Here is a 20937-nt window from a genome sequence, read left to right on the forward strand (position 1 = left end):
TGCTTTACGCCCGCCCAATACCAACCCTGGCTTAACGAAGTTGCGTTTATGGCGGCACAACTTGGCATCCGCCTCCTCACGGCTTCAGTGCACCTCCACCGTCTCCGGGGATGATTCTACGGCGGAGTAGTTTTTTTTATTTTCTGTAAAATTATATTTTAAATTATGTCATTTTTATTTTTTTAGGATTTTAATTATATCTTTTTTTTTATTTTTTTGAATTTTAAGTTGTATTTTTTTATGTTTTAATTTTATTTTATTTTTAATGAAGTGTGTTTTTTTAATTGAATTTGGTTGGAAATAAAATTTAAAAATAAAATTGAATGAATAGTAATTTATGGGACGGTTAATGGACGGAGGGTTGCAGGTTCCGTCCCTTAGTTAAGAGATTGAGTAAAAAAGTACAGTGGGACCCGCAAATAGTAATTTAAGGAACGGTATAGTGACAGTGTTGTGGATGACCTTATGTGATACATTTTCATGTGTCGAGTACTACTTAGTTTTGCTGTTAATTGTTATAATGGATCAAATATAAATGTTATAATGTACTACCATTAAGCACAATATCGATTAAGGTATATACGATAAAAATAAATCTCAACAATCTTTCTTAAAAATTAGCCCTTTTTTCCTACGAGCCTACTGCATGCACCGACCACAATTTTAAAAATAATACTCCCTCCGTCCCGCACTACTCGCACTTATTTCCTTTTTGGGCGTCCCAAGTTACTTGCACTCTTTCCATTTTTAATAAAAAATTTCACCTACAGCCGTCATTTTTTACTTTCCTATACACTCATTCCTTAATCTCCGAGCCGAAAAGGAAATGAGCGAATAGCCCGGGACGGAGGGAGTAGTATAAAAAAAATACTATTTCCATCTTTAAAAAATAACCCTTTTTAAATGATGCAATTCATAAAACAAGAAAAGTAGTAAAAAATTTAATGAAAAATGGGTCAATCGAAATAATTCAATCTCACTAATTTAATCTTGGTGAATCTTCAGTCTCAGAGAGACGGGAGTTTCCGGTTTAAATCGATTTGCATTGTATTTCAAAATCGTTCGAGTTTCTCGGCCTTGGCACATTCTTGAGCACAATGAATGGTTCTTGCTTGAATTTCGACAGCCCCATTGGCGACGCCATTTCCAGGATCCGGTTTGCTCCGGTTTCCAACAATCTTTTAATTTCCTCTTGGGATTCGGTAAAACCTATTCCCCCAATCACCTTTACTTCTCCGCTCTCAGTGTTTTCGAGCAGACACTCCACTCCGACTTTTCGATGTGGATAAATGCGAGCTCAGGTTCGAAGCTCCTAATGGGATTCTAGATTGCTGTTTCGAGAGTGAATCAGTTGCTCTTACAGCAAATTCCGATGGTTCCGTTATCAGGTTTGCCTTTTGCGTTATGTGTGTATTTGATATTCCCAATGTTTTAAAAACCGGATCGGCAAATGAACCGGCGACGTTACTGGTTCACGGTTCAACCGGTCGAACCACCGGTCTAACCGTTTTACTGTTGTAAATATATAAAAATATATTAAATTTAGTAAATGATTTATAATCATTTAGTAAATGATTTACAATTAATATATTAAATTCAGTAAATGATTTATAATTAAATTTAGTAAATGATATATCACAATACATTAAACCTTATAGATAATTAGTGATGTATAAATATAAATAATATTAAAATTTAGTAAATATATTCAGATATATATATTTAATATTAGTTAGTCTAGATAAAAAATTTAATATTTCATGTATTAAAATAGATAATGTTTATATTAATTTAAGAAAATTTATTTCGTAAAATAATATATAATTAAATACGAATTAAGTACTTATTAATTAGTTTAGATAAGATTATTCATTAATGTCAATAGCTAGGGTATATAAATTAAGTATGTGATATAAAAAATTTATTTATAGTAAATAATGAATCTTATATGGTACTAATAATAATATAGGTGGTAAGTAGAGCATCATTAAAATATAAAGGATGATAATTATATACTCCCTCCGTCCCGGGCTACTCGCCCATTTCCTTTTCGGCACGGAGATTAAGGAATGAGTGTATAGGAAAGTAAAAAATGACGGTTGTAGGTGAAAATTTTTACTAAAAATGGAAAGAGTGCAAGTAACCTGGGACGCCCAAAAAGGAAATAAGTGCGAGTAGTGCGGGACGGAGGGAGTATATTATAATTAACAATTATATTAAAGAATAATAAAATTATAATGAATTATTAGTTTTTAGATAAAATTAATGATTAATCTATAAAAATATTTAATGTTCAAATTGTTCAATGAGCCCATGTGGTGGAGTGGTAGATGTCTTCTTAACTAGAAGAGAGGTCATGAGTTCAACCTCTACCAACAATAAATTTTAAAATATTTTGAAAAAAAAATAAAAAACCGGTTTCCGGTCCAACCGGTCCGACCGACCGGTTCCAAAAAAAATAGAAAACCGGTTTCCGGTTCACGGTCCAACCGGTCCGACCGGCCGGTTCCACTGGTTCACGGCGGTTCAATGCAGTGGTGGTTTAAAGGGGTGACCCGGACCGGACTACCTACCGGTTCGCGGTCCGACCGGTCGAACCGGCCGGTCCGGTCCGATTTTTAAAACATTGGATATTCCTAAAATTGGGGATTTTTTTAATCTCTGATTAGAATATAGCCAATAATTTGGGAATATATTGTTCTTAGCTAAATTATTTTCTGAGCGATTTTTTTAAAGTAGGAATATATGTTTAATCTTTGCCCCTGCCGTGAACTTGTTAACTAGAGAATTAAAATAGTACTGCTTGCATCATTCTTGTTATGTTTGCAAGTCACCAAATTTTATGTGGAAATTGAGTCTTGACATTCAGTGGAAAGATACCAATAAATTGAATCATTGTTATGCTATGAAATTTGTTAAATTTTAAATTTACTAAAGTTGAGCAAAGTTCTGCTGTAATCCAGTTTAGTATCTCACTATCAGGCCTGATTCTATTTCTAACAGAACATCTTTTACAACTCATTCAGCAACTTCGGTTATTTCCATCTTGAACTGATAATGCTTTACGTGGTGTTATATTTGATTTTAAAATCTCCTAGGTATGACATGGGTGTGGGGAACAGCAAAGCAATAGGGAAACATGAAGATTTGGCAACCTGTATTGAATATTCTGAGGAAAAATGTAAGATATTGGTAGAATGTAATCCTTTAGTCATCTGCTTGCTACTTCCATTTATAAAGGATGTGCACGAATCAGGGGTTACTAATCTTATACCTCTGGGATGATAAGCAAAGTGGGGCGAACAATAGTCCGTCTGATTTGCGGACGATGACATATCCATCGTCCGCGCCCTATGCTTCGTCCACGGACAATAGGGTATGTCATCGTCCGCAACTTCACTCTTCCATTCACTCCACTCTTCCATTCTCACTCTTCCATACACTAAAAATGAATCCCGGTGATTACCCAAGTCCAAATAGTCCGTTGTTCAGTGGTGGTGCACGGCGGCCGGGTACAGACCTTGATGAATACCGACTCTTTGACTCCAACACCCAGTACGATCCCGATTTCAGTACGGATTCGTACGGGCTGTCAGACATGGAGTCGTCTCCCACCCGCGCCCACGCCCCACCCCGCCGCCGCCGTCTCAGGCTCCGCCACCAAGAACAAGTGGAACAGGCAAAGGGCCCAGAAGTTGCCGCCTCCGGAGAAGAATGAAGAGTTCACCCTAGGGAGGACGAACTACAACCCAGATGAAACCATCGTCTTGGTTAGGTGTTGGATTGATATTTCGGAGGACCCGGTGTTTGCCAACAACCAAAAGCAAATCGCATACTGGGAGCGCATCGCTGATCGCTACAACGAGGCCAAGCCGGCGGCCGCCTACAAGCGCCATAAGGAGCAGCTTCGCAAGCACTGGGATCGGGTGAAGAAGCAGGTCAATTTGTTCTCGGCGGAGTATGAGAAGTGCTTGAGGGAGCAGGGCAACGACGAGAGTTTAACTGATGTGCGCGATAAAGCGCTTGCGTCATACATTTCATTGTACGACGATTTCAAGCATTACAACTCCTAGCTCCTCTTGAAGGATAAGCAGAAGTTCCAAGGAGGGATTATGCCCCTATCGACTGCTGCGAAGAGGACGAATAACACCGCCGCCGGTGATTATACGAGCGGCGACAACGGCGCACCTCCGATGGACCTCATCCAACCGATGTACGAGGATGAGAGTTCCGGCACACCGGTGTCCCCCCGGCGTCCCATTGGCTTCAAGACTGCCAAGAACAAGGGCAAGGCGAAGGCGACATCCTCACAGGCCGCGGCCGCGGCCCCGACCCCGGCCCCGACTTCGGCTGCGGGACATGCCTACGCGGAGTTGGTGGCGGCCGCCAACCGGAGGACGTTGTTGGACACGCACCACGCCCTCATGCAGTGTGAGGACCCGGGCAAAGCCGAATACCTCAAGTGGATGATCGATGATCTGTGCCGCAAGCTGAGAATGAAAGATTAGTAATGTAGGATTTAGTGAACTTGTTTTTTATTTCTAACCCTTGTAAAAAAAATTTAATCAGTAATGTAGGATTTGTCTTTAATCGTAGTGTTTTTTTTAGAATTTTGCATGACATATTTGAAAACATAAAAAATTAATTAACAAAATAGTAGTGAAAATTATAGGGCGGACTTTAGGGCGTCCCACTGCAGGTGGAAGGGTAGGAGAATAGAATGCTGATGTGCCCCTCCCACTGCAGGTGGAAGGGTAGGAGGATAGAATGCTGATGTGGCGGAGCATAGAGCGACCTATTGTGTATGCTCTAGTAATAGAGAAGATTTGTTTTAAAATGTTTTGATATCGTCCAAGTCCAGATGACTATTAGAAAATGGTTATTTCCTTCAAACTACGCAAATAGCAATATCTATGAAATCAGTACGGCGTTCGAAGTGCTGGACTGTTACGATTTATGTACACCTGAAAATAACATATGCAGGCTCAAATTTTTGTATATATGCAGGTTAACTCATGAGCGCCGGATGGGATAAAAAAGTAAAATTTTGGGATCCGCGCTCAACTAGGATGTTTGATGAGTAGTTTAGAGCATCCACCATAGGCGTAAATGGGGCGGACAAAAATTTGGGGCTATTGTGGGGCTGTCTATAGTGCAGCAAACGTCCGCCCCATGGCGGACAAGAAAAATGGGGCTATTGTGGGGCGGTAGAGGCATCGCCTCCTACGGGGCGATGGCGGGGCGATGGTGGGGGCCGCGGGGCGAAATGGGGCGATGGGTGGGGCGACGGGCTATGCACGTCCGCCCCAATTTGATTTTTTTTTTTTTTAATTTTTTCGAAAATTACATCTATAAATACTCCTCCTCCACCATCCATTTTTACCCACTTTCACACACTTCATTTTCACACATCACTATCAACACTTTCACTCTAAAAAAATGCACGGTGGAGACGACGAATCCCCCGGCTCGCACGAATCGGGATATGGCGGCAATCAATCCCAGCCGTCGGGATATGGCGGCGGACCGTCGGGATATGGTGGCGTACCGTCGGGATATGGCGGCGTACCGTCGGGATATGGCGGCTTTCCGTCTCAGCCATGGAGTTGGAATCAACCTCCCCCGGCATGGGCATCGAGTCCAACTCCGCCACCATCTCAGCCTTGGAGGTCTTCTCCCACCCAACCTTTGGCGAGGAATCTGAGCCGCTCGGCGTTTGGAGATTACAGACCCAACCTCGACTCGCTTAACCATCCCCGTCCGGAGACCCCTTACCAATCCAGTCAATCTCCTTTCACCGATGCAGATCAAGACGCACTGGATACGATGATGGATCTGATCAGTTCCGGCGTACCGGATACGCCCGTTACAACGAGAATTGGAGGGTCCCAACGCGGCGGCGGTGGCGGTGGAGGATCGGGTAATGTCAGCGGAGCCGGCGGATCGGACAGCGGCGTCGGCTCCGGTGGCGGTTCGCAAAGCGGCTCAGTTCAAGTCGGAAAAAAAAGCCCATCCACTACACCAAAGCGGAGTCCGTTGCTGTGGCGAGGGCGTGGGATGCCGCCACATCAGACCCCATATTGGGCACCGATCAGACCGAGTTTAGCTTTTGGAAGCGCGTCGTGTAGGCGTACAACGAGTTCAAACCTCGCGACTCCCTCCCGCGTGACGGGGAACAGCTCCGCAAGAAGTGGTCTAGGATTCTGCCGGCAACCCGGCGGTTCGCGGGCATATACCAGAACAGCCTGCTCCATGCGGAGAGTGGCCGCAGCGAGGCTGACGTGAAAGAACTTTCGATGGAGCAATACCACACGCTCGGCAATCCAAAGTTCACAATGTGGGAGGAGTTTCTAGTTCTCCAGGACTGCCCAAAATTCAAGGCCATCTGTGCCCAAGAGCAGAGTCCGGCGACGAAGCGGACAAGACACAACATTGCCGGGGACTACAGCAGCGGCAGCGGCTCCCGATCGTTCGACCTGAACGAAGAGCAAGCCGCAGAGCCCTCCGCTACACACTCTAGGCGCGCCCGCCCTCCGGGACAACGTGCCTCTATCCGACGCGCTAGAGAAGCCGGCGGTTCCTCTCGACGATCGTCGGCGGCTTCTGGATCGCGCGCCCCGCAGCCCGAGTCAACACTGCCTTCAAGGGCCCCTTTTGCCAGCGCGGTCTTGAGGGATACCGTATATGTGCAGCTGGCGCACGAATTGAATGATGCCTGCAGAAATTACGAGACGGCAACCGACCCGTACATCAAGAATATATACTCCGACCTCATACGTCGGATCCAGCGTCGTCTGCGCTTGGCTGATGAGGGTCCTGGGGCAGCGGCGGCCGGCGGCAACGAGGGAGACGTTGAAGGCGATGGAGAAGGCGACGGAGATGAGGAAGAGGAATCGGACGACGCCACCGATTAGACGGTGGCGGCGTTTTTATTTGTATTTTTTTACGTTCGTTGTATAATTTTACCTTTGCCAATACAACGAATATTCGGTCTCAATTACCTCGTTTTGCAAATATTTCAATTTAGCTGATTTAAAAACGAAACGAAAAAATTAAAATAAAAATTGGTTACAAAATTTTGGGGCTATTGGAAGTGTCCGCCTATAGTGAGGCAGTGTTGGAAAAAATTGGGGCTATGGACAAAAAAGTGGGGTTGTGGACAAAAAAAGGGGGCGGGGCGATTGAAAGCATCCGCCTATAGTGGATGCTCTAACATCCATGTCATGTCTCTGTCAGGATTGAGTCTGATGATTGCTCACAAGTCATCAGTGCATCTTTATGACTTGCGTCGCTTAGGGCGTCCACTATGGCACGGACGCCCGACCGCCGCGCCGCCCCCCTTCTCGCACAGCCGCCCCACCGCCGCGGAGCCCGCATCCGCCCCGTTTCCACACTATAGGGCGCCGCGGCCATCGCCCCACCCATTCTTCCTCCATTCACCCCAGCCGCGGGCTCGCCCCGAACGCGGCTATCCCGCGTCCACCACCCCCACCGCCGCGGCGTGTTGTCCGCCCACCTTCCCCACTATAGCCGCCCCGCTTCCGCCCCAAACGCGGCTATAGCCGCGTCCACATTATAGTGGACGCTCTTAGGGTGTCCACAATGGTGGCCCTTGAAGGCCACCAAATGTGGCCCGACCACCATTCGTGGCTCTCTTGTGGCCTTCACAATGGTAAAGGCCACGAAATGTATAAAAACAATAGGGCCACGAAATGTGGCCCTCTCCAAAAAATAAAATTAATTTGTTTGCTTTTGTAATAATATTTTTTAATTTATGTCTAATAAATTTTATTAGTCTTTAAATTTATGATATTTATAAATTTAATTAAAATAAAATAATTTGGATTGTAAACAAAAAAAATTCACAACCTAAAAAAAATGTAACAATAATTTCATTGTATTATATTAAAGTAGGAAAATTATACAACGAAAGTGATCTAGTTTAAAAACACTGGGGGAAACCCAAATCACTCTGCGGCGCTACTTCTACGGTTCCAGACCTCTTCAATCATATCAGCCTGCAGTGATGAATGCGATATTTGGCTCCGCATGTCGGTGTACCGCTGGATCAAGTATTCATTACTACGTGGTACACCCATGTCTCACCTCAACCCCTCTGACGTATACTCTTATAATAAATAAATCCCTTATCATAAAAGCAATCAATACACGTGTCTAATTCATAGAACACCCATATTATATAAGTTCAAACCAACACTTATCTGATACATATTTCAAAACATTCTACACAGTAGTGGAACCCTCTCACCACTCTATATACTATACATTTATCTACATGCAAAATGATGAGACGGAGAAGGTTGCCAATATGCGTCAGCCGCCGAACCTGATAACACGTGGAGTTCCTATGACGCACGTTAGTCAAAACCTTACTGCTATCTTATTCCTGAAAAATTTAGTGGTTTATATGAGCCACAACTCAGTATATATAAATTTCCACCTTTAATCTCACATGATACAAACATCAAGCATATTCTTTGTCAATACATATAATCAGAAATAATATATAACATAATTTAAACACAAACCATTTTCATAAGCATATGCCACTCTATTCAGTTTATTATTCTGTAACAGTCAAGCCTGGAATCTGCCCGGGATTTCCAATATGATTGACCCGTAGGTCCCATTATGATTTGACCCGAAGGTCCCACTGTGATTTGACCCGAAGGTCCCACTGTGATTTGACCCGAAGGTCCCAATATGATTGACCCGAAGGTCCCACTGTGATTTGACCCGAAGGTCCCAATATGATTGACCCGAAGGTCCCACTGTGATTTCAGATCCAGGGCAAAACCGTCACAGACCCTCTTTAATCCAATGATTCACATAATCGGTATCATAAACATATCATTTGCACCAATAACATATCCATATCATATTCCATCAAATTATATCAAATAATACATAATCATATTGGATCACATCATATAATCAAATCATTCATTTTGTTTAACACCTAGCAAGGAAGCAAATAAAACATGTAAAATTAAAAGTGTGATTTATACACACCTTATCACGATAGGTAATCTGGTCGAACACTAGCTCTTGATTCCCGATCTACGTTCCTTGATCCTTAAGATATATATAACTAAAATTTCGATTCTGCTTTGCGATCTCCTAACTCTAATTTCTTTTCTTCTTCTAAATTTTCTCTCGTCTTCCTCTACTAACTATTATCATTCTCTTTTCCTTTCTTTTTTTCTCCCCAATCTACGTGTATATATATATAAGCATGCTAACCCTGATTAAAAATAATAATAACTTAAGGCTACTCATTAAAATAAATAGTAACATGCATGCTATATAGTTTATTTTTTTGACATTTGTCATATAATATCAGTGGCACTATCAACTACTGACCACGTACATATTAACATATTTGTATTTTTAAACTATGCTACTACTATTATATAATATTATATTAGTTTAGGATCACTATCATTTTCTATTTAATATATATATGTACGTACGTAAATACTAGTACTGCATGGTACACATGCACACACATTTACACATATACATGCATTTAGAATAACTATTTAGTATTTAAAGCAATATTACATGATAGATGTAATTGATTTTATTACTATATATATTTTTCTTTTCAAGAATCATAACCTTAAGTATTACTATCTATGGTATCCACTTAATATTCCATGACACATATAATTAACTAAAATAAATATGTTAATATGCAAAATGATGCATGTTTCGGGTTAGGGATGTCACAATTCTTCCCCTCTTTAAGAATTTTGTCCTCAAAATTCATTTCTTTAAAATTTGACATGCTCAATAAAATTTCTAACCCGTAAACAGATGTGGATAGTTCTTTCTCATCTTTTCCTCTATTTTCCAAGTCGCTTCTTCGACTCCGTGATTTTGCCAAATAACCTTTACCATTAGAATATCTTTTCTTCGCAATTGCTTTATCTGGCGGTCCACTATATTGACTGGTTCTTCTATATAACTCAATTTCTCAGAAATTTGTATATCAGTATCTTTCAAAATATGTGAAGGATCAGATAGATAACGTTGAAGCATACTGACCTGGAAAATATTATGAATTCGTGTTAATTCTAGAGGTAGTACTAACCTATGCGCCAATGGTCCAACTCTTTCGACAATATCATACGGACCAATATAACAAGGACTCAACTTAGCTTTATAACTCTTCTGTCTATCCCATGTCGCTTTCAATCTGCTTTTAATAATGTCAATCTTGGACAGTTTCTCGAATAATCTCTGACACTTCTAGAATCTCTATATAGAACTTCTACATTTTCTACTATATAATGTCTCATACATTGTCATAAATGAAACTGATTACTATACGCAAACTTTATCAACAGAATATACTCATTCCCTGAACCCTGAAATTCAATAACACGAGCACAAAACATTTCTTCCAACGTCTTTATAGTTCTCTCTGACTTACCATCTTTCTAAGGGTGAAAAACATTACAAAATATAGTCATGTCCCCATAGTTGTCGAAAAGCTTTATCAAGACTTAGATACTGAATTGCGGATTTCTGTCAAACATATAAGATACTAGAATACCACCTAAATCATAAATGTACCACATCTCTCGCGTACCTTTCAGCTAAGGGATATAACAAACAACGCCATCTTATAGGTAAGAAATGTGCTATCGGTGACCCTGTACCAGAATTTATGGTAATGTGTTCTCATTTTGAGACTAGAATAGTTAAATGCTTCAACAAACCTGTAGGTACACACTGTTCTGCTTTAACCTGTTGACATATCAAACACCTTGAAACAACTCTACGACTTTCTTCTTCATCTTCGACCACCAATAATACTTTAATAATGATGTTATTTGCATATGTATAATCACTCTGCTTGACTTATAACTCAAAGTATCTGTAACAACATTTTCCTTCTCAAGATGGTATTCGATGGTGCAATCATATTCTTTAAGAAACTCCATCCAATGTCTTAGTCTCATATTCAACTCCTTCTTACTTTTCAAATATTTCAAACTTTCGTGATCAACCAGAATTCGACGAAGTCCTCCATACAAATAATGATGCCAAATCTTCGAAGGAAACAACACTGCTAAATTCAGATCAGAAAGAGAATAAGATGCTTCATGTACTCGTGATTGTCCTTGACGCATAAGCAATAAACTTTCCATTTTTTTAATAGAAATCCAGATCAGAAATAGAAAACCAAATCCATGTTGCAGTGCATTACTGTAAATAACATAATATCATGTACCTTGAAATTGATCAAATAAGTTTTCTATTCTCGGTAATAGATATTTATTCTTCACAGTCACTTGATTCGACTTCCAACAGTATATATAATGTCGCAGTGTTTCTTCTTCAAAAATAATATTGATGCTCTCCAAAGTAAAACATTAAGTCATACATATCTCTTGTCTGACAACTCTTGCAACTATTTATTTAACTCTTGAAACTCTAATCAAGACATTTGATAAGGATGAATAGAAATAGATACAGTACCTGGTAGTAACTCAATAGTGAAGTTTATCTCTTGATCAGGTGATAACCCAGAGAGATTTCCACTTCGAATAAATTGAAAAGTCGATGTAGCTAATATAAGACAAGTTGCAATTGGTCAATACCATTAAATATCATTCGATCTCGTCTCGATGATTATATTACCATTTCTTTAACATGACAAGCTGCCTTAGTTCGATGAAGTGACAACCAATTTATACACGTGATAATATCAAATTTGTGTATGAACAAGAGAATCAATATTCGCTAGCAGCTCAACTGAATTAACTCGCACCACATAGTCTAGATAAACTGTGTATACTGAAACAATGTCAGCTCGTAATCAACAACAAATATAGTTCCTTGTAAAGACAAAAAGTCTCTTTACTTCTCATCATTATACACTTCTTGCATATATTTATCATTAAATTCTCTAGGAAAATCTTCTGAACTGAGTACCAGAGGTTGTATCATAGATTGTGGGACTGTTTCTCACCAATAGTAAGTATTGCTTCAAAGAAGAGACACTATGTAATCAAAACGCTCATCTGACATACAACTCATCTGATTAAACACATATTCTATCCTTTTCAACCATATCTCAGTCACGGCTGGATCAGTAGTCTCATAAAGTCAACAATTCCATTTTTCGGTGCTATTTAATGTTTCTACCTCTTTGATTCATCATTGGTCCATGTATTTACTGGAAATCACCATATGATGCAATATGTATATGAGATGTTTCTATAATTAATTGATGATGCAGGGCGGCTGACCCTTCTCTCCTCAGTGAGATATGTTCATGACAATACAAATGCAAATGAAACTTATAACATAAATGTATCATATGATATACATGAATACTATGTCCCAGCGGGATTCTATCCCCGCTCTGATACCACCTAAACTGTCTCACCTCAACCCCTCTGACGTATACTCTTATAATAAATAAATCCCTTATCATAAAAGCAATCAATACACGTGTCTAATTCATAGAACACCCATATTATATAAGTTCAAACCAACACTTATCTGATACATATTTCAAAACATTCTACACAGTAGTGGAACCCTCTCACCACTCTATATACTATACATTTATCTACATGCAAAATGATGAGACGGAGAAGGTTGCCAATATGCGTCAGCCGCCGAACCTGATAACACGTGGAGTTCCTATGACGCACGTTAGTCAAAACCTTACTGCTATCTTATTCCTGAAAAATTTAGTGGTTTATATGAGCCACAACTCAGTATATATAAATTTCCACCTTTAATCTCACATGATACAAACATCAAGCATATTCTTTGTCAATACATATAATCAGAAATAATATATAACATAATTTAAACACAAACCATTTTCATAAGCATATGCCACTCTATTCAGTTTATTATTCTGTAACAGTCAAGCCTGGAATCTGCCCGGGATTTCCAATATGATTGACCCGTAGGTCCCATTATGATTTGACCCGAAGGTCCCACTGTGATTTGACCCGAAGGTCCCAATATGTTTGACCCGAAGGTCCCAATATGATTGACCCGAAGGTCCCAATATGATTGACCCGAAGGTCCCACTGTGATTTCAGATCCAGGGCAAAACCGTCACAGACCCTCTTTAATCCAATGATTCACATAATCGGTATCATAAACATATCATTTGCACCAATAACATATCCATATCATATTCCATCAAATTATATCAAATAATACATAATCATATTGGATCACATCATATAATCAAATCATTCATTTTGTTTAACACCTAGCAAGGAAGCAAATAAAACATGTAAAATTAAAAGTGTGATTTATACACACCTTATCACGATAGGTAATCTGGTCGAACACTAGCTCTTGATTCCCGATCTACGTTCCTTGATCCTTAAGATATATATAACTAAAATTTCGATTCTGCTTTGCGATCTCCTAACTCTAATTTCTTTTCTTCTTCTAAATTTTCTCTCGTCTTCCTCTACTAACTATTATCATTCTCTTTTCCTTTCTTTTTTTCTCCCCAATCTACGTGTATATATATATAAGCATGCTAACCCTGATTAAAAATAATAATAACTTAAGGCTACTCATTAAAATAAATAGTAACATGCATGCTATATAGTTTATTTTTTTGACATTTGTCATATAATATCAGTGGCACTATCAACTACTGACCACGTACATATTAACATATTTGTATTTTTAAACTATGCTACTACTATTATATAATATTATATTAGTTTAGGATCACTATCATTTTCTATTTAATATATATATGTACGTACGTAAATACTAGTACTGCATGGTACACATGCACACACATTTACACATATACATGCATTTAGAATAACTATTTAGTATTTAAAGCAATATTACATGATAGATGTAATTGATTTTATTACTATATATATTTTTCTTTTCAAGAATCATAACCTTAAGTATTGCTATCTATGGTATCCACTTAATATTCCATGACACATATAATTAACTAAAATAAATATGTTAATATGCAAAATGATGCATGTTTCGGGTTAGAGATGTCACAACCCATCTGCAGGGGCTCCATGGCAGTACCCGAGCTCGAACTAGCACCATCTTCCGGTGTCCACCGCTCTGCAGCAAATCCTTCGTCATCTATTATCATATTGTGCAATATGATACATGCAGTCATGATGACTGCGACATCATTTTCGTGCCATTGTCGAGCTGGGCAGCGTATAATTGCTCATCGCGCTATATGGACGAAGAGACGTTGCGACATTCTGAATCGCCGACGGAAAATTTCTGCCGGATAACGGGCGTTCTCGTTGAAGTAGTCCTCCATCAACCGGCGGTCAGCCCCGGTATGATCTCGGTCGAAAAATCACCGATGATAGAATGGCCGAGGGACTGCCGCCGCCTCAGCCGCGGCCTCCGCCGCATCTTCCGCCTTGTCGGCTTCACGTTGCACCGCTGCAACAAGGTTTTGGAACTCCAGATCTACCGCTTGTTGGAATTGTTCATCGTCGGAATCCATAGTTCCAAGGTTGTATAGAAATTGGAAGGAAAGATTGGAGTAAAATGGAGTTGAAAAAATGGAAATGAGAGTGTATATCTATAAAGTAATTTTCAAAACTTAAAAAAAAAAAAAAAATTCCCGCGGCCCGCTGCAGTGGAGGGCCGCGGCTTCCGGCCCTGCGCCCCGGCTCTCGGCTCTCTGCCATGGGGGGCCGCGGCTCCCCCATTGTGGACACTCTTAGATAAATCACTTCAAGCCAAAAAGTACTTCATGGATATCCATATAAAATGTGTCCGTACAAATTCAGGACTGGATTATGTTTCAGTCCTTGGTAGAAATATATAAATGTCCAGTGACGGACGCAGAAATAAATTTTGGCAGGGGCTTTACTAAATTTTTTTTGGTACTACATACCTTCGTCAAAAATAGAAACTTTTGAAACGGCACAGCTACAAAGATTTTAATGTACAATTGATAAAATAAGAGTCGAAAATAAAAAATAGATAAAATAAGAGAGAGGAAGAGAAAATATAATGAAAGTAGTGTTAGTGGATTGTGGGGTCCGCATCCTAAAATTGAAAGTTTTGAAAGTTTCTATTTTTAAAGGACGGTCCAAAATGAAAGTTTCTGTTTTTAAGGGACGGAGTAATATATATTCCATTCGTTCCATAAAAATATGCATTTTTGGTTGAACATGAATTTTAATGCATAATTTGTAAAGATGTAGAAAGAAAAAGTAATTATTAGTGGAGAATATGTCACAACTCATTAGAGGGAAATTTTTTTCTAAAATTAAAAGGTGCATACTCTTGTGGGACGGAGTGAAAATGATAGAGTGCATACTCTTATGAGACGGATGAAGTAGTATATTATAAAAAATCTCAATATTAAAAATTATAAAAAAAAATCAATAAATAGTTCTTTTGAATAAAAAAACGTTGTCAAATCTAGGAAGCAATTTATAAAGTGTTATAGTAATTATATTAAATGTAGTGACACTTTTAATAATAGTAATTGTATAGCTAAAAACGTGCCACCTGTTTAAATAGGGAGTACGGATTTACCTTTACTATTAATACTGTTACGTTAAAAGAACGCTTCTCGTTGCGGGCTCTATCTTGTCTAGGAGAGACGAGACCGCATCGAGACAGCGTCTCGTCCCCAGCCCGTCCCCATCCCGTCCCTTATCTCGCCGCGGAGGAAAGTCTCGCGAGACAGCTCGCCACAAGCGTTGGCGATGTGGCAAGCTCAGGTTCTTCAGTGACGCCCACTCGCCGGCCCGTGAGTGGACGTCGTTTTTATTTGAAAAAATGTTTTTTTTTTTGTTTTTTTTAAATTCAGGAAAATTTGAAAATTTTTAAAAAAAATCCCAAAAAATATACTAGCCGTTTATAGCCATTTTTTTTACAAATTTTTACTTTTTTTTAAATATTTTTTTAAGCCCCCAATCACTTCTATAAATATCAAATCATTCCCACAAATTAATCCACCATAAAAAAAAACTCTCTATTCTCACTCAAACACTCTACATTCTTCATCTCAAACATTATTCTTCTCCCAAATTTAATTCATTCATGGATCCATTTGAGCAAATGCGTCGAATAATGGAAGAATCGCTAGTAGAAGATCGACGCACATGATCGTCAATCGCTAGAAGAAGATCGACGCACATGATCGTCATTGGGCAAAATTTGGCAACCAGTAGACGCACATGATCGTCATTAGACAACTCTTTCTTCTACATTTATTAGTTTTGAGATTTTGAATTTAGAGAGAGTTTTGAGTTTTAGACAACTTTTTTTTCTGATTCTTTAAAAATTATGTATTTTTAATTTTTTTTAGGATTTCGATTATGTTTTTTATTTTTATTTTTTTAGAATTTGAAGTGGTAATTTTATTTTATTTAATGGAGTGTGGTTTTATTAATTGAATTTGTTGGAAATAAAAATAAAAAATGAAATTGAATGAATAGTTAAGGGATGAGATGGTTAAGAGGTGGAGGGATGCATGTGTTGTCTTTTAGTTAAGAGATGGGGTGAAAAGTACAGTGAGGCCCATGAATAGTGAAGATATGAGACGGTTAAGAGACGGATAAGAGACAGGGATGCGGATGGCCCGCTGTTATTTTGTTCATCTTCTTCCTCTTCCCTTCTTCCCAATTACATGCGGCGGCCATTGTTGTAAGTAGTTTGCTCTGTAATTTTAATTTTCAGCACCTCCTTCCCATTAAACTTCTAACAATTTAGACATCAAAGATATTAACTTTGGCGATGGCTGAACATAGTTTCTGAAAATTTTGAAAAATTTTGCAGTAGAAATTTACCTCCTTCACCTGTGTCCACCACCGGACATATCAATATTTTCTTGCGACCTGTGCTTTTCATAATTGAGTTGGCTGCCCAAATGATACGAAGCTATTATTGAGTTGGCAACTCATGCACTTGGAATTATTAAGTTTCACCTTGCTTTGCAACTAAGTTTGAACTTCTGCAGATATGCTTTCAAATGCCAACCAGAAGATAAGAATGGAAAACAACATCTGGTGGCAGTAAATGACATTGCATTTAATCCATCGTATGTGTCTCGCTCATTTTTAGCTTTCCATTGCACACATTTAAACACACTTGGCTATATCATTACCTATTTCAGCTTACGTGGAGTCGTTGTTACTGGTGATAATGAGGGTTATGCTACGATATGGGATGTCATAAAGAGGAGACGGTTGCTGGAGGTATGCTAATCTTAACTACTGTGATGGCTAGTGCCTGTAATATGCAGGATCCTTGACCATTTCCATTTTCTTCTGTAACTCCATTCTATGTTGGCGCCCCTTAACTCTACCATGTTCTCATAAACATCCCTCTTGATTCCAGTTTCCCACATTTCCAAACAGTGTTGCATCTGTGGCATGTAATCACGGGGGGGCAGCTCTTGGCGGTCGCATCAACTTACACTTACCAGGAGGCCAATCAAAGGTATCCATGGTCACTCGACTTCCTTGTCCTATTCTCTGTCTTGCGTATCCGTCTTCTCAAGTTGCTATGTATGAACCAATTTTCAACTACACAACACTTTATGCATCATTATCATCACTTCCATTACAAGAGAAGCTTGACTATTAAGAAAAAGGTTAGTCCCATGTCTTTATATGCATCAACAACTAAGCCATGAAATCTTTCCAAACCAGCACATATTTCCCTTATCTGCAAGCTAATTTGGGTGGTTTATTTCTTTAACCACCTGATATTTGCATTTCAGAACTCACTCTTATAGAGGCTGATTTGAGTAAATTTTAAATCTGGTAGTTCATGATTTGTAGCATAATGAATGCTTAACAAAGCATACACTCCTTATGTAACAGAGAAGAGCATCCTCAGATATTCATGCATCATCTCGAAGCTCAACAGATTGAATCAATCTCGGCCAGTAGTTCGAGGAAGGCATAATCGAGGACAAGTTGTTGTCGAGGTCATTTTTCAGCTTCATTTCTAGAAATGCAACTTAACTTTTAGTTGTATACTAGTATGTTGCTACTTGATTTTGATTTTTAACTTATTTTGTAAGTGTATGCAGCAAGTAATGTTTACTTTCAGTAACAGTAGAATACATTATATTTTAGAGCATCCCAAACGCTAGCGGGCCGGACCGCAACTGGGTTTCGGCCAGCGGCCCAAGCGTTAAATGTCGACGATTTCCGGCCTGGGACGGTCCCAGTGACGCAGTCGCGTCACGGGGCCGCGCCCGGGGTCCGGCCCGGCTTAGGGTTAGCCGTGCCCGTGACGCAAATCGCGAGTCCGGCCCGGCGTTGTATGTCTTCGGGATGGGCGGCAAGTCCACTCGTTTTTTAAATTTTGTTTGCGTATGTATACACTTGTTATGCTCCATTCTACTACTCTTCCACACTTTCTCAATTTCAATCCTCTTGTATTCCAATATTTCCGGCTTCTATGGAGTGGTTTAACAGCGACCAACGGCAGATGGACGATTTCATCAACGCCAACAACTGGCACGTGCCGCCGTCGCCCGACCCAAATGCAACGCCTAGTCCGGGGTCGGCTACCAACATGGAAATAACATCGCCAGTTAGCACTGATGAGCACGAAATCAGTGATATGGAGCCCGTTGAAGGGAGGGGCAAGGACAAGGTTGCGGATGAGGAGGGGCCGAAGAAGTATAGTCCGCAGGAGACATTGTAGCTGGCCAAGAACTTCGTCGACGTCTCTAGGATCCTATCATCTGCAACCAGCAGAGCGGCAAAGTGTTCTGGCAGCGGATTGCAGATAAGTACAACGCTAGTCGACCTAGAGGGTCGTTCGAGCGTAGCTATGTGAAGCTATGCAAGCATTGGGGTTGGGTCCAAAAGGAGATGAACAAGTGGAATGGCAAGTGGACTAACGTAGTCCGAATGTGGCCGAGCGGGCACAACGAGATGGACCTCGTGGAGAAGGCCATGGCGGACTTCTTCTCTGACGGGAAGAAGCATTTCAAGTACTTCGACGTTTGGAAGCTTGTCGAGAAGCCCGAAGTACACCGCTGGGGCAGAATCAGTGGCAAGTGGGGTGCCGAAGAGAACCAAAGTTTCCGCAGCGGGACACTACTCTTCGAGCGAAGGAGGTCCGCCAATCGACCTCAACGTGACAGACGACGACATCTTCCTCTCATCCCCTGGTACTCAAAGCTGTCCGATTGGCACAAAGGCGACAAAGAGGAAAGTGAAGGGAAAAGCAACAGTGAGCTACTCCTCTATGCCACCTCTGCCGACCAATCCTTCCCTGGATAAGATATCCGACTCTATGTCGGATATGAGTATTACGTTGCGGATGGGCCAGCTGACGGAGTTGACATCGAGAGATACCTCGACAATGTCGGAGTTCGAGCTCGAGTTGCACCATGAGATGATCGCCTACCTTTGCGCACAAATGAAGTAGTTTTTTTCAATTTTTAGGATTTGTAATTTTCTTTTACTAGGATTTGTAATTTTTTTCTAGGATTTGTAAATTTCTTTCTCTAGGATTTTTAATTTTCTTTTTCTAGGATTTGTAATTTTCTATTTTCCGACTGAACAATGAATTTTTCCAATTTTAATTGTTCAACGTATTCTATTTTACGAGTAAAATAGGTTGGAGTTGTGAATAGTGCAATTTAATAGTTGTGACCCGAGATGGGGCCTACAGGGTTAGAGGAGTTGTGGCCTAGGACTCAAATTTAGGAAAATAATGACGTGGATAGGACTTGGGGCCTGAATTGGGAATGAGGTTGGGGATGCTCTTAGCATACACTCCCTCTGCCCGTGAAAAAAGATCTCATTTTTACCTCTCGGGTGTCTATGACAAAGTGTTATTTTAGCTAAAATGGATCCCATCATTTAACTAATCATTATATGAGGCTTAAATTCTACTAATGCAATTCTTTATTTTTTTTATAAAGTTAAACAATTTTTTGCAACTCTTCTTAAGTGAAAATTAGACTATAAACGGTGAATGAAAAGAGTATTTACTCCTTTCAATTATATATGGTGCATATTTTTCTATGAGCATTTAAGAGAACTAAAAGGAGTGGGAGGTGATATGGTAATATACTTTCTCTAATTCATTAAAAATGAAATATTTATTTTAGATTATTCTAATTAAATTGAAACATTTTCTAAAATGAATATACCCCACCATTTCTATGTTTTGTCTCTTTCCTACGTTATTCTTTTTTCCATTAACTTACAAAATAACACTACGTAAAATCTCATACCGAAATGTAAATATTTCATATTTAATGGGACAGGAGTAGTATATTAGTACTAGTATTATAAATTACAAATAAAATTATTTTAAAAAGAAAAAAATGTTAATTATATGACAAAAGGCTTAGGCTACTAGAAGGGATTTGGTGGGGATTCAAAATTAAATGATTTTTATACCAAATTTTCCTTTTTGGTCGGAATATTATTCCATCAATTATACTCCATAATTTTAATTTAATAAATAACGGTAACGAGCTATTCGGTAGCACAGTAATTCCCGTGGGTGAAGCTGCACCGTATTTCTTCATAGGCTTAGCGAAATTTTTCGCATTGGAGTTTTAGAAAGGAATGAAAGGTAGGTATGTTAAATAAACAGATAAAAAAGTAAGAGAAAGGAAAAAGACATGGAGAATAAAGTATAAAGTGAATAAAGTAGAGAGAGTAAAATAAGAAAGAGAAAAAAATTACCATATATAAAAATGACTAAACTATGAAGGAACTTCTCAAAACGAAAAAAATTATCCAACTTTAAAGAAACGAAGAGTAATATTGAAATGCTCAAAGGGATAAGCACAAGACACTGCGTCGTTTTGACGCAGATATCTCAAACGAATCCTGTCCGTCAGCCGCTCCACTCGCCAATCAACGGCGATAAATCAATTTCAAATTGTGAAAACCCTAAATTCTCCATCTGAACTCCACA

General features: G+C 39.5%; 1 pseudogene; it reads left to right on the plus strand.

Moving 5' to 3' along the window:
* Positions 1–1097: 1097 nt before the first annotated feature.
* LOC121796541 lies at positions 1098–17946 on the plus strand (annotated as a pseudogene).
* The last annotated feature ends 2991 nt before the right edge of the window (positions 17947–20937 follow it).

Source organism: Salvia splendens, chromosome 3, assembly GCF_004379255.2.
Source record: "Salvia splendens isolate huo1 chromosome 3, SspV2, whole genome shotgun sequence".
In the NCBI taxonomy this organism is placed as follows: Eukaryota; Viridiplantae; Streptophyta; class Magnoliopsida; order Lamiales; family Lamiaceae; genus Salvia; species Salvia splendens.